At 38.1% G+C, this 14,771-nt stretch overlaps 1 protein-coding gene across 4 annotated transcripts in view; it reads right to left on the bottom strand.

Annotated features, from left to right (window-relative positions):
* LOC134658370 (latrophilin Cirl) overlaps positions 1 to 13,659 on the bottom strand; it is a 450,032-nt gene extending 436,373 nt beyond the window's left edge. For 2 of the 4 annotated variants that reach the window (XM_063514010.1, XM_063514008.1), the window contains exon 1: positions 13,160 to 13,654. The gene's annotated coding sequence lies outside the window, so the exon portion shown is untranslated. Of the gene's footprint in view, positions 1 to 13,159 lie in introns of all 4 variants that reach the window. The other 2 variants (XM_063514011.1, XM_063514012.1) reach the window with 1 other exon arrangement.
* Between the last annotated feature and the right edge of the window lie 1,112 nt (positions 13,660 to 14,771).

Genomic DNA, 14,771 nt, shown 5'->3' on the forward strand with positions numbered 1-14,771 from the left:
GCGACCGCGGCACATGCTAACAGGTTACCGACGTCAAACAGACTGCGTCCCGCCGGTATCACGCCCCGCTTCTGTCGCGCCCCGCGCCGCGCGGCCCCTTGCGTCCGCGCAGCGCTGCGCCGCGCGGACGCGGCGGGACGCGGCGGGCCGCCGCGCTGCGCTGGGTCACATCAGTCGGATCGGACGTTAGGCAGCGAGCGGTGGCGCGCGGCCGCGCCGCGTTCCCGCGCGGCCGCGCCGCGTTCGCGCGCGCGATGAGGGCGTGTTGAGAGCGCGGTCCGCGCGCGCCCTGTTTGAACAGTCATCGCGTCGGCATCACGCGGCGCGGACGCGGCGCTGCGTCGCGCCAAGTCGCGCTCTGTGTCTGGCCAAGCCTTTATACTCCCATTTTCCTATTATTCCTCTAAGTAATCATTTAAGTAATAAAATGTGGTTACAGATTTTATCTTTACATCTGAGCGTTCTTCCGTGTGAAGAAATTCTTTAGTTCTTTAGCTGATATCTTCTTAGTGTATTCTATTGCTATAGCAATACGTACCATTTCACTTTGCGCTATTAACTTTATCCAGTGCATTCTGTACCAGAGCTTTTAACACCACTTACTTTTGACTTTCCTCTTATTTATGTCTTTGTCTTGCATTTCAGTTACTTTCATTCCATTGTACATTTTCGAGCAAAACTTTCCCATGAATTACTGGTTAAGAATTAAGGTAGGTAACTATTATTCGGCTAAATACAGATGTCGCATTTGGAGCATGACGAAATTGCGTAAGATACCATGGACACTTTTTGTCCTATACCTGAAGCACATTGCCGGATTTAGTGTGAAAGCCTTTGTGTGTGTCCCGTCAAAAGGACTGCTTTGGATTGTCCGATTTTGAGGCCTCCTTTAACTTCTGTTGTGGACAAATGAGGTAGATAGATTTAGGGATAATTTGTAATGTAAGAGAAGTCAAAGAAGATACTTTTATGTCTGATGTTGCAAACAGATACGTCATTACCATTAGTAATAAATTAAACAAGCTGTGTACTAAAGAAAATAGTGTTTTAAGCAGAAAATATCGACAAAATCTTCTTAAAGCTTACATAAATAAATCGCTAATATAGTAAGCTTAAAATATCGTTCGCGTAGAACGATAAAAGCTTAATGGAAAGAGCATTTATGAGGTTTTAACCTTGTAAAACATGAAGCCAATCAAAAATGTTCCATGAAATTCTAACTTCTACAAGTTATTCAATAGGTCACCTTCATAAATGTTATCAAAGGCACAGAGCTCACAATTGTACCTCACCCTCGTCTAGGTTATCAGACTTACATAAGTGTACCTATTAACCTAACCTACTTTAAAGACTTAAACGGAAATCATAACATAAGCATGAAACCATTCTCGAAGTTCCACGAAGTTTTACTTTATATTTAATAAGTAGTTTCAAGTAAATTGCCGAAGCAAAACTACTTAAAACTTAACGCAATCTCCTATCACCATCAACGAAACTTAACAAAATGTCGCGAAATTTCCCCTATAAATCAATCCGGCCGAAAACTCGATGAACGCGAAAGCAAAACGATAAATCGCCAAAAACCCGTGGACATCCAACAAAATCACAGCGAAAATTACGACAGAAACTTTTTTAATAACGCCCGAGATTCAGTCTCAATCGAAAAATCCGTAACAAAAACCCCCCAAGCACAACAGTAAGAAAAATATATAAACATGTCAAACGGGGACCGGTTCAGGTACGCCATTTTTTCAAACACCTATGCGGGGAACGGAACGTCCCTTCGTGGGAGCGGGACGCGCGCATACACCCATCCCTTTATAGCATTCATGAGGACAAAGAATAAGTAGTCATAAAGACGTGACGTTCGTGCAGATGGTTGGTAAAACTTAATACTTGGCAGTTTGTTCGGTCTACTGCTATTAGAAGGCACAGAACAGATACGTTGTTACACGGGTCTTTAGTTCCCGAGACTCATGAAAACATTAAAGGAAATTGTTCTCTCCGGCGAGGTCGTATATTGCGTTCCGTGTTGGTGGTATCGGGCGCCTTTTTACTTTTGCTATTGGCGCGAAATTGGAGGGAAAAGAAAATGGCAAACATTCAATGTCTCAATTTAACTCGGCGGCAGAGCGACGCGAACTCAATTGTATTTAAAGTGCTCCGAAGATACGACCTTAAAACATTGCTACGTGCTTTAATATTCCTAATTTTTCTCATTCCGAGAGTAAACATTTGAGCATCGACGTTCTCATGATTGTTCTCTCGTAGACCGTCAGAGAGAGAAGTCGGATTGTCTGTCTCGGAAGGGTCGGTAATTTTTACCTGATGTCGCCCGCCGATGACAGAGGTATTAATAAGGGGAGCGAAAGTGGAGGACACTTGTTAAATATTAAGGATTAGCAAGGAACTCTCATAATAGTACACACACTTATTGATATGAATAGGATAATAGTAATACTCGTGGGTATTGCACGTTAGAATTAGTTTTGATAGGGCTAAATTTGCAGACAATGGATAATAATGATAATATTAAACGGTTAAACGTGATACAAACTATCAAATTAGGACATAATGCTGAAATCAGCATAACAGATCTTGCTTGTGAACTTTAACGATTTTACCAAATTCGGCAAATAAATTTCAACACGTCCTGGCATGATTTTCTGTCGAAATAAAATTCAAGAATTTATCTAGAGTCCCACAAATCCCGAATCTGTCCAAGAGGAAATCTCAAACGTTACAATCCCATTTAATGACACACAGATTCCCACTTTTGATGACGCGAAAGTTCCCAAATCAGTTCACGGAAATAACCTCGATCTAGCCGATTCCGAAGTCATACGAAACTCGTAAAACCCTAGCGGCAAGACGGTTGACTCACCAACATTCCCGAGCCCTGCCGATTTAACAACCCTGTCGCGGGGATTGTTACATTACTCCTTCCGCACGCAAATATCGCCGCCACAGCTATTGCAGAAATTCAATACACTGCAAAAAAAAACTCCTGGTGAAAACATCGAATGTTTTAACGCGTTTCCGATTTGGGGGTCGGAAAGCGGTGTTACGTAAATCGATCGTTTGTTCAACTGATTGCTAGATTGAAAAGCCAGTTTTTTGCTTTGTAATCTTTCGGGCTTAGATCCTATACTATACTTACTGCTAGTATTCCCTATTTCATAGTCACTGACTAGTTTAAGCAACCTACATATAATAACCTAATCAGATTAACCAAATCACCTTTAAGAATGGTTGAGCTTATATCAGGTGAACTTTTTTCGCTCCACTTAGTCTAGTCCACGCCGAAAAGTTCATCTAATATTAGCAAATACTTTTATTAATAGTACACACAGGACCCCATTTTATTAATAGTAACACTTAAATGGCGAACTTGATCAATAACGAGGGAATTTTGACCAGGGATACTTGTTGTAACTTGTAACTTTATAAATTGGACCCTAGAACTTGATGCGATACATTGTGTTTCATTTTTATTATTTATTTTGCTTCATCAACTTCTTTTAATACCAGTGTGCCCATTATTTTAGGACGATCGTTATCTTATTACAAAGTCAATCAATCCCAGATATTAATACCGACCTCAAATAGATTCAAAACACCCAAAACTCTATAATTCCAAAACAATTTCCAACCACAATAAACTTTCAACTGGGGTCCTAACGGCAACCAAAATTATTTCCGAGCAGAGCTTTCCGAACAATAAAATTGCTTTCTTATAACAAGTTCGCCTCGGGCCTATCCCGTAATGTTACTTCCTTACGCACTCCAGACCCAAGGTGTAATAAAACAATAAAATGTTGCAAAACTCGAGATTACAGTTCTTAACAACTCAGGTAGGTAGAAAGCAACATAAACAGCTGCTTGAATGACCCGAGGAATTCAAGTGCAGATAATGCACTTAAATATAGCATTGAAGCGCTCAGGGGAAATTCACACGTTTCTTTAAACCTGGCGAACTTAATGGCAGCGCAAATTATAAGAGCACCATTACACTAATAATGGCAGTTTTGCAAAATATTAAAATACCACGCAACGGTTCAATTTTCAACGGAGAATTTAAGGAAGAAATGGAAGATCTAAAACAAATCCATCATAAATACTTCAGAGAGTAAGTATCGAAGATTGGAGATAGAAATGACGAGAAAAATTCTTAAGGTATCTTCATGACTTAATAAATAGGCAGAAAGCCACTCAACTCGGTTTGAAAGACGTGAGTGAGCCCGTCTTAGCCGAGACAATTCTTTTCATTGAACTCATCGATTGTATCCTAACAATACTGGAGTAAGGTTGAATTTGAAATAACGGCATGTGGTAGCTTGTAAATGATAATTTTGTGCTTTCATATGCACGGTCGTTATTGTGCTTTTAGAGAATGTAGTTGAATGGCTTGTGTTTGGTAATTTACGGAAAAATGATCATTTTAAAGCGTTCTTACATGTAGGTTTATGCATCCGTAAACACTTTCTAGCTAATGACTTCTTGATCTTCCATTTCTACCACTTCCCTAATGGACAAGCTTTAACGCTCTAAGCCCTAAGAATACCGTTGGCTTAATAGTGTAGGTACTTATAACTGTTATAGTATTATCTTCCGACGTTTATGTAACCAAACGCATATCAGTAATCAATTAAGATCGTGCGCATACCTAACAGTTTTCTTCGTCAACCAGCCTTATCATAATACAATAGATTGTCAGTCATAATTAACCCAGACAAGCTTTGACAATGCGCTTGGTCAACTTGGTATATCTAAGCGGAGATACGGAGTAACCGCTTCAGTAACGGTAAAAAGATTTGCTATCTTGTACTTGTAACGGACGGTCCAGTATTTCATTTTTGGGTCGTAAATGCTGACCTTTTAACTAGAACGTTCGATCATCGTTTTAAATCTGATTAGGCGAAGTGAATTTAATCTTCTTGCGTTGTGAAACGGTTTAAGACGCCAAGTATGGAGTACCACAGGGTTCTGTACTAGCTGGCTTAGTAATCAATCACATTAAACTCTCACAGTTGCTGAGTAATAATCACTCAACGTTCTTTAATTAATCCGTCCCAAAGTCGGAAATTTATAAATTAGTTTTCTATGTAAATGAAGGTGACGGTTGCGCCGAAACAAAGGCTATTACGACACATGAAATCTATAAAGGTGACATTCGGATGTCAACTGTAGCATTACTGTTGAGACATTACTGCTTCGGCTTTGATGTCGCCGTATAAATTTCCTTGAATAAATAAGTGACGTTGGCCGCCGCATTGCCGCGATAATAACGTTCAGTCCGTCATTCATCAAAAACCTTGACAGATACAGCATCATCGCTGCCGCAGTAATGACGTAAGTTGAAATCCGAACGTGACCTTAAGTAATGATTGGAAACGTGTCACAGTATCATTAACTAGATCGACGTTTGACAATAATGACGTCGGGCTGACAATAATGAGTAACGCGTCAACAGGATCTGATAGCGCAGTCACGTCTGACGTCTCGTTAATCTCGGTACGTGCCGATGACGTTTCGAGCTTTTGGAAATGTTTTCGTTTGTGAAAGTAACCAGAAAATATGTTTTAATGGATGCGACACAATAGGGTATTTGACTGTATTAAAAATAAATTATTTCACACCATGCATGAAATAAAGCACCAGACATTATTAGAAAAATATAGATAGCAGTTATTTTTAAACACAAGTTCTATTTAATAAATCGAAAAGAAATATAAAAAGAATTACTCAAATCGGACCACGGATGTCGGAGTAATCGGTGAACGTACATTAAAAAAAAAAAAATAGCCTAACCCGAATACAGAACCTCCTCCTTCTATGAAATTGAAGTCGGTTAAAAAGTAGGCGAGTTGAGTCAACCCAGTTGACCGTGACGTCACGTTTCATATTAAATTCCATATTAGCAAATCGTTTTCACAGTTCTAAAAAAGAAACTGATTTGACTAGTAGGGACTAGGGAAATACATTATAAAATGTTTGGACGTGAATTCTGTAAATAATATTAAACTAGTTTCTGCCCACGACTTCTTCTGGATGATGACGATTAATATAGTTGGTCAAACCAAATTGCCAGTAAACAAGAACAAAAAAAACTTTATCTAGGTACTCATCCTTTTCGTTTGGGTGCTAGTACTAGTGTAAGACAAAGATAGTATGATATCTGTCTGTGTTTGAAATGAGACAGTCCTTTGACAAACTATAAATACAATTCTAAGTCCTTCCTCAGACCTCAAAGTATCTCCGTACGGAAATTCATCTAAATCGGTATAGAAGTTTAAGCGTGAAGAGAGACCTAACAGATAGACAGAGTTACTTTTTTAGGCAGGGATTTAGAATAGAATAGTTTATTCGTAGACACACAGAGAATACACAAAAAGAGCATAGTGAAAATAAAGTGTCACGAAATTGCCTCATCTCAGCATGTTGCTGGCGACTTCCAGCGCTGATCTTCCGATGCCGATTTAGAAGGACTGGCATGATTTCATTAGAAAATGTATTTACAACTTATCATTTATAGCAGATTTAATGTCTTATGGTATTTTTGTGCTAAATGGGATCTTTAGGTATTTAATGAGTAGTCAAGGAACGAACAACAAATAAGATCTAACGCCTATTTATATTTTATCCCGAGTATTAAAAGCATTAAGCCGAAAATCTGGCCATAACTCATATACATACCTAAGGGTCAACTATGTGTTTGGTGTGTAAATATTTGCTTTAGCAAGGTTTGCCTAGGGTGCCTAGATCAAAGTGGCAGACGCCCTAGGCTCCAATATTTGGATGTTGGTATTTGTAACCACAAAGATCATTTCGATAGTTAGGTAAATAAATTACGACGACGTGCGTAATATTAAACTTAATTACAATTGTAAATTGTATTGCCACTTTGATCTTGAGATGCTTATTGTTTGTAATACAGATCTTGGTAACATAAATAGTCGGTAAATACCTATTTTAATCATGATTTACTTCAAGCCATCTGTCTGAGATGCGATTTCAATTCTCTGAAACCTAATAACATAGTGTGACTTTGGATTGCAATGCCAGATAACAAACACTAAAGTTTGTACTAATAAATTGAAATGGATGCCATGTAGGGTAATTGTGTCAGATACCGTCCAATTATAGGAGATGTCTACTTTGAAATGCTAAAAAAAAATATTTAAGTAGTCCTACTTAAATGTGCTATATTTGTTTGTATTGCTCATATTGTCTATTTTAGGTTAATATTACGTGACCTTAAATAATATTTACGGTTTATTTTATAAAAAATATATTTTGAAAAAGTAGGGTTATTTCAGTTTCCGTCCGCCTGTGAGCTACTTTTCGTCCACGTATGAGTCAGTTTTCGTCCACTGTATGAAAAAGTACTGTAGGGTGCATTATTGCATTGAAAATCAATTATACCTATCTTTATTTTTTGTTTTTATGTTATATAGATAATTCTTAGTTAGTTACTAGCTTCTGCCCGCGACTTCGACCGCGTAGAATGGTTATTTTCGTGATAAATATTTATATATATTTCCTTCCTCAGGACTCAGACCGACAAACAGTGTTACATTCGCATTTATAATATATAATATCAATATAATAAGGAATCATTTATTTTTAAGCTATGTACGTTACTAGTACCGACTTAGTTTTGTTTTGCATATGCGACAAAAAAATCGCAGCGATTTTAAAATTGTGATTTGTCACATTTTTCCGCGACTGCTCGCGACGCCATTGTCACAAAGTGAATTGCAGCATACGGAGTTGTATGGCCCCGCGCGCACTGCGATAATAAAATCGCACCCCGGACCTCAGTCGGCATTTCGCTCTCCAAGAGTCAACATATCGGAACCTGCTTCTCCAATGGAGTCACAAGATGAGACGCTAGATGTTGACCGTTTAATTATAGAAATAGAAGGAGATCACCTTTGTGGTATAAATACTCAGTCATACAGCGATTGCATATTGTTTCACGCCTGGCGACTGGTACGAAATCCATGTCGAGAATGAACAAATCGTCGACTTTTCATCGCAGTGCGCGCAGTGAATTTTCTGCGATAAATTACAGCGCGATTCTAAAATCGTCTCGCAAAAATTAAAATCGTGGTGCGCGCTTGGCCTTACAGACGCCCGGACCGTGACTTTGCGGTCCGGCGCACGTTCGATCGTGTGTAAGGTGATCCGCCGTATGTACGTCCATTAAAGCCGTGTAACAGACAACCGCACCCATGAGTGAGAGCGAGAAAGAGATGGCTTTTAAGGACGCAGTTTTATAAAGCCCCACATTCACACTCCTACCGTGTAGGCCGCCTCGTAGTCCGCCTCGTTGGGTAGGATTGTGTATGGGGGTTGTGGACTACGAGCCGTCCTACAAACGGCTAAACGGTAGGACGGCTCGTAGTCTACAACCCCCATACACAATCCTACCCAACGAGGCGGACTACGAGGCGGCCTACAAGGTAGGAGTGTGAATGCGGGGCTTAAGTGAGAGCGAAAAACAGATACTTATTAAACCAGCATCCACACGGCCTGGTACAGCTATCAGTTCATGCTGTAGGATATAGAGCGAGATAGGGAGACAATTATATGTCTCATTCTTGCAGGACTATTTTGTAACATCGTGTAAATACTGCTTAATAATCATAGACATTTCAATTATTTTAAAGCCCGCTCCACACTCGTGCGCGAGATATTAAGGAGGGAAAATCGTAAGATTTGACATTTTTTATATTAAGATTCGAGTAATGCTTGATGCTTAAATAATTAATTGCCTATTTTAACTTATTTCCTCGCATATTTGGGGCAAACCACTATGCTCCGGTGGGAATAGCAATTCGTGGAATCGTCTCATTGTCGGACTCAGTTCAATTCTTTCATTTCGTCGAACAAAATCGAAACTCATCCACGAATTGCTATTTTCGCCCTCAGTAATCATGTAATAATAAATCTCGTCTACACCACTCATAGTACATGGACGGAAACTGAAACAATATTTAAAGCTATTTTTAGTTTTCGACCACGTATTTTAAACATGATTTTAATCAAGCAACACTGACAAAATCGTGGACGAAAACTAAAATGTATAATCTTATAAGCAAGAAACATCATTTTAAGAGAAAATATATAGTAGTTTATAAGTCTTTTGAAGTAAAACGATCATAACAAATACTCACCTAGCTGTTCCAGTTACCGTCCGTGTGGTCGGAAACTAAATATTTTTCAAAATTAGTATGTCAGTACTCGTCCACTAAATTTATCAAAGATTATTATGAAAAAACTATAAAAAACACTTAAAATTGCGTTTACTATACTTTTAAGTTGCAGTATGTGCCAATAACGTAACTTAAACTAGTTAAATTAATTAATAAACTTACCGTGAACATTTGCCGCCAACACTTTTTTTTTCTTGCAAAATGACGTTTTCAAGCTCTGGATGCAATGCCGCCACTTACATAATTTTTTTTAAAGCCGCTATTTGTCAAATAACACTTTTATTTTGGTAAAAATATTGCTTAGACATTATGGATTGCAACAAATCCAAACATGTGTGAGAAGGCTTGTTTATATTCAAATTTTCCGCAATTCTTTGTAGCAACTCCGCCAAGTGGACGGAAACAGGCACTGGACGGCAAACAGACACAATTACCCTACCTATGTACTAAATAAATAGTGACGAAGCCCTCCAGTGGTGAAGTTAGTGTGCTAGTGTGACTAGTAAAAAAACACAAATCAAAATAATTGATTTGTTCCCAAAGATGTTTGTACTAATTTGTCAATATTTTCTAAGAAATTCATCGCCAAAGTCTCTCGACATGTACGACACCTATAGAAATATGTATGCAGGGAGGGGTGCTAAACTAATAGTTTTGCTGACTATCCATTGTACAGTCGACGTCAAAGATATGTTTACACTTTTGCACCTTACTCCTTAGGCGAAAAATGTAAACATATATTTGACGTCGACTGTACATTGAAATAGCAGTTCCGACACGCATGTCTTTCCGAAACCATAAATCCAAATATTTCGAACAATATTTCAAAAATTCAAATCAAATTTCGAACGTCGCCTGCGGCGTAGAACGTTATAGCGATGCATCAATTCCGACATGCCCTAGAACGTAAATCACGGTTTTTTCATCGCAATTAGCTCTGGGGCGAGCGACACGTCGACATCTGTCGACTACCGATGTTCGGTTCGAGTTCCGGCCTTATTTAAACGGCAAATTAACTAGGCTATTCGAGCTGCGGAAAAAAGCGTTTTAAGTGAAAACACATGTCCACTTTTTACACTTTTTTCGCTTCAACAACAGTCACTTCTTTCAAATAAGTAGCTGTGTCAGTGGGGAGACACTCCTTCCTTTCGGGCAAACTCGGCTCCATTTGGCTCTGCATTGCTCCAAGCAACTATTAGGATTAGCAGACGTCCTTTTGCGTGCACGGCCACAGATCAGCTAATGACTTGAATTTTGACAACCCTAAATAGCTTAAAGGGATAGTGCCATACATTAGAAAGGTATAGCATGATTCGTCCCTGAATCGCTGTCAAACTTCGATTTTGTACTATTATTTGTGCTGTGGCTGTGTAAAGTTGAAATGCTAAAGCGAAAGCTTTGTTATTGTCAAAAAATCGTTCTAGCTACAAGACGAACCATAAATCACTTTTATACCTAAATTCTGATTAATGATCCTAACCTAGAAATTCTTGATAGGTAAAGTAATTCTGGGCCTTTGAATCCACACGCTTGAAACCTTGCTTACGTAATTCACATTTATATGGTATAAAATGTTTATAGCGCAACTTTATTCTTTGGTTTTATATCCGAAAACTGTAAAACGAATTTAAAAGACCACTTACTTACCAATTTATCTCCCATTTAAAAAATATAACCCATTTTATCTATGCATTTTCTAATAAAATAAACATTTAAATTCTTTAATACAAATAGAAGTAAAAAAGCGTTTAGCGTGGGTTGGATGGAATATTTTTTACAAGGAAATGGTTGCAAAATATGACCCTATCGTATTACCGATTCAAAATCCACAACTTAATCTTATATGCAGCCATCAATACTTTATGGCTCATTTTACGACTAAATCAACGGTTTCATCTTGCTGTAAATGTAACCCTAAAACGTCTATAAAATTATGCGATCCGATGTATTCAAAGTTAAATAATAAAATACGATGACTTGGATCTTACTTGTCCGAAATTCGAATTACAATGAAGATACGAGTTGTTTTACGGCCGTTAAATATACCTGATAACATAGCTACCGACAGGAGATACATAGATAAACAATTTAACGCTTTTTAAGTTTGATGGGCGTTTTCTAAAATAAATAATGAAAACCCGATTCTCACGGATCCTGGTGTTTTTGGGTTCTTTCTACTCAGAATCACTAGCTAGCATATTCAATCCAATGATTTATAACTCAAGATAGGTTATAGGCGTTCCAAAATTGAAGCGCGTACCTTGTGACAAATTGGACAAGTTGTCTTTAGACGCGGTTGGACAAGCGAGAAATGTGCACGTGCTAACGAGCTCCCGCACACTCAGAAGAAAACAAAAGGTTGTCTACCTTATGTTTAACAACGAGTGTGACAAAGATGGATGGAATGAGAAAATTAATCAAAAATAACAGATTTTTATGGAAGTATTTTTTGTGCTCCTCAAGCATGAGTTAACCTATCTATGGTTATATAATATCATTGATTCAATCCTGATGAAAATAAAAATGTCCCAAAAATATGTATGAAAATTGTACATTCCACTACGTCATAGGTACAAGTGAAGGTACAAATAACCTATGTAAAATCTTTCTATTTAATAAAAACTAATCATTCTGGAGAAATACTAGTACCTACACTAACAAAATCAAAAGTTTCAATTTTTTTTAATTGTGCAGCGTGTCAACGACATTTTTAAACTAATTGACTTTATATGTAACAAACATTAAAATAAAACACATTTCAAATCCAAGGAAAATAAAATAAATGAAAAAAATTGCAACTCGGCTGTATGCCAAAAACCTGTGCCTATAAAAATAATGACAACACCAAAAAAAAACTTACACTCATTTGACATTTCATTTTCGAAATGGACACTCAGTCGACGCTGTGTAATTATTCCGTGAATAATAAGCATTATAAAATGACTAATACGTAGTTTTTCTACTATTTCTCGACGAATAACGTGTAATCGGTGTATTCTTCAATCAAATCAAGATAAGTGTTTCTTTTCTATAAAAGTGATTCGAATATGGCATCAAAACTCCGAAGCGGTAAAGTTCTGTAAAATCAGGTTACCAAAGCCATCAATTATATTGTTACGTGTAATTAACAACAGTAAAGATTCCCTCAAATTGTAATAGCTTTCGGAACACGTAAATGTGAGGTTATAACGAAAGCTTGGCTACTTGGAACTAGTGACGCCATCTATCGAGAAAGCGCTTTCTACGCCGCGTTGTTTGTGATTTTGTCGTAAATATGACTTCAATTGTTTATTTATATAATAGTGCCAGCATTATTTGGATGTTTATGTCACATGTATGTGTTGACAGTGTGGATTGTGTATTTAGTGCGTCAAGTGTGAGGTTATACCTATGCCGAGAATATTGTAAGAAGTTTTTGTGGATTTTGTAATTATTGTTGGTCGATTTGTGTATTATATTTTAATATATTTGAATCTAATGGATTGCAGATACATTGGTATTTTAGGTTTTATCTTCACAAAATGTTAGATGTAATTCGCAAAGCTTTTATGAAAGCTAAACTAATCTTATCTCAAAAAATCTCACGGTCCAGCAATCTCGCGCCGGCTATCGACTTATCGAGCAAAAAACACGGCTTTATTATAATCGAGCCGAAAGTACCTACAATAACAAAAGCTCCGAAGTTATCAAAAGATCGTTAAGTGGTCGGTACCGTTACATCGAGCTGGCTAATTAATACTCGCCCACACCTCGAGTTACGAACCCGTTCTCAGAACCCATAACATGCACATAATGCAAATAGCGTCCGAATGATGTCGTTTTAAAACCGAATGAATCTCCAGCTCGGTTACACGGACCCCGAGCCCCACACGACTATCGATTCAGCTCGACACGAAGAAAAAATCCTTACAACAATGAGCCGGTGTAACAATAAATACCTTAATGATATCCCGAGATCGAGAGCCGTCCGACGGCTAGGCGGACCCGTCGCACAGTTTTCAAGACAAATCCAACACTAGAACATAACGTACACGTAACATCACAATAAGAATCGGCACAATCTCACACTGCACAGGTCATGAAATCCACAGCACTGGTTTGGGTACAAAAGATGTTTGTCTCGTAAGAACGCGGGGCTGGCGGCACGGTACAACCAACGCGCTCGACGGCCGGGCACGAACTGAACTGGTTTTGCGGCGGGGGCGCGGGGAGGGTGGACGGGTGCGTTTGGTTCGGTTTTATGAAAATATTTCGTGAGTAATGCACGTGTTATGCCGGGTCGGGAGTGCGACGGCCTAGTACGGCCTTTGATTTAAGGTGTTCTTTATAGATAAAGATAAAAAGCAATGTCGTGGTCACACTTGTCATGGTACAAACCCACGCCGAGCTCACGCTTGCATTTCTCTGCAATGCAATCAAATTTACAACATATTGCTCTTCGTTTCATTTCATGGAGTTATCGGAGTTCCATTATTGGATCTTTCGATATTATGGGGTCATTAACGTTAGGATAGCTCGTGATATGAAATATGGAGACAAAATAATATTCCTATGTACCTAAACTACAATGTATATTACAAGGGACACATCTTGTTGTAACCGTTGTAGGTACAAATAGTAAATTCCCATAAGTGGGTGTTGAACAAATGGTATTTAATCTTTAGATAAGTCAATGATGATAAATTTGTATCTGACTATACTTAATAACTACTTCAAGAACCTGAGTGTACTAAAATAGCAACAGTGAGAGACAAAATGGCTACGCGTAAAAAAGCTTCCATATAATATATCCTTCTTTTGTCCTGCAACGGTATAAGAAGGAAATAATATACTTATCGATTAAACTTGATTAAAGAGATCAGAAATGCCCAGTTTCAATATAGTTACTAATCAATCGCTTTAGACTCTTTAGAGAAACAGAAAAATTTGGGGCCATCTAAAACCACCACCTACTTCCACCAGTTAAGTAGGTAGCTATTTTTAAGACCTTAGAATTTAAAACAGCTACACTAATGAATAGAAGGTACGTACCACAAAGTCGCATTTCTAAGGAAAAAGATATTCACAAATGGAAGATGAAACCCGATACCTACAAGAAAAAAAGAAGAAAGGAATTGATATTTAGTTATGACTAAACTGTTGTAGCAACATTACATCAGACATAGAAACTCATATCAAATCTGCAGCGAGCAATCGCCTCATCTTAGCGTTTCCCTATCTGCATAATCTGAATAAACAAGGTGGAAGCAGTAATTGTAAAACTAACTTCGGTAAATACACTAAAAGCTTCGCACGTTTAAAATGACGCAAAACATTTAGTTTCTCAAGTATCCTGCATAAAAGAAGAGGGACAAACACAAATGTGTGATATGGGACCTCGGAGAGTCACACCCCAATGCATTGAGCGTATCCTCCAGGGATAGTACTAATGAAGAACTGCACGCTTCACGCAATGCGTGAACTGCACTGCTCTTGTCTGGATTGAAAACAAAACAAATGAATGAATGATAGATCAGAAAATCAGCAGGTAATATAGAATAGAACAGTTTT

Source organism: Cydia amplana, chromosome 22 (genome assembly GCF_948474715.1).
Source record: "Cydia amplana chromosome 22, ilCydAmpl1.1, whole genome shotgun sequence".
Taxonomy (NCBI): Eukaryota; Metazoa; Arthropoda; class Insecta; order Lepidoptera; family Tortricidae; genus Cydia; species Cydia amplana.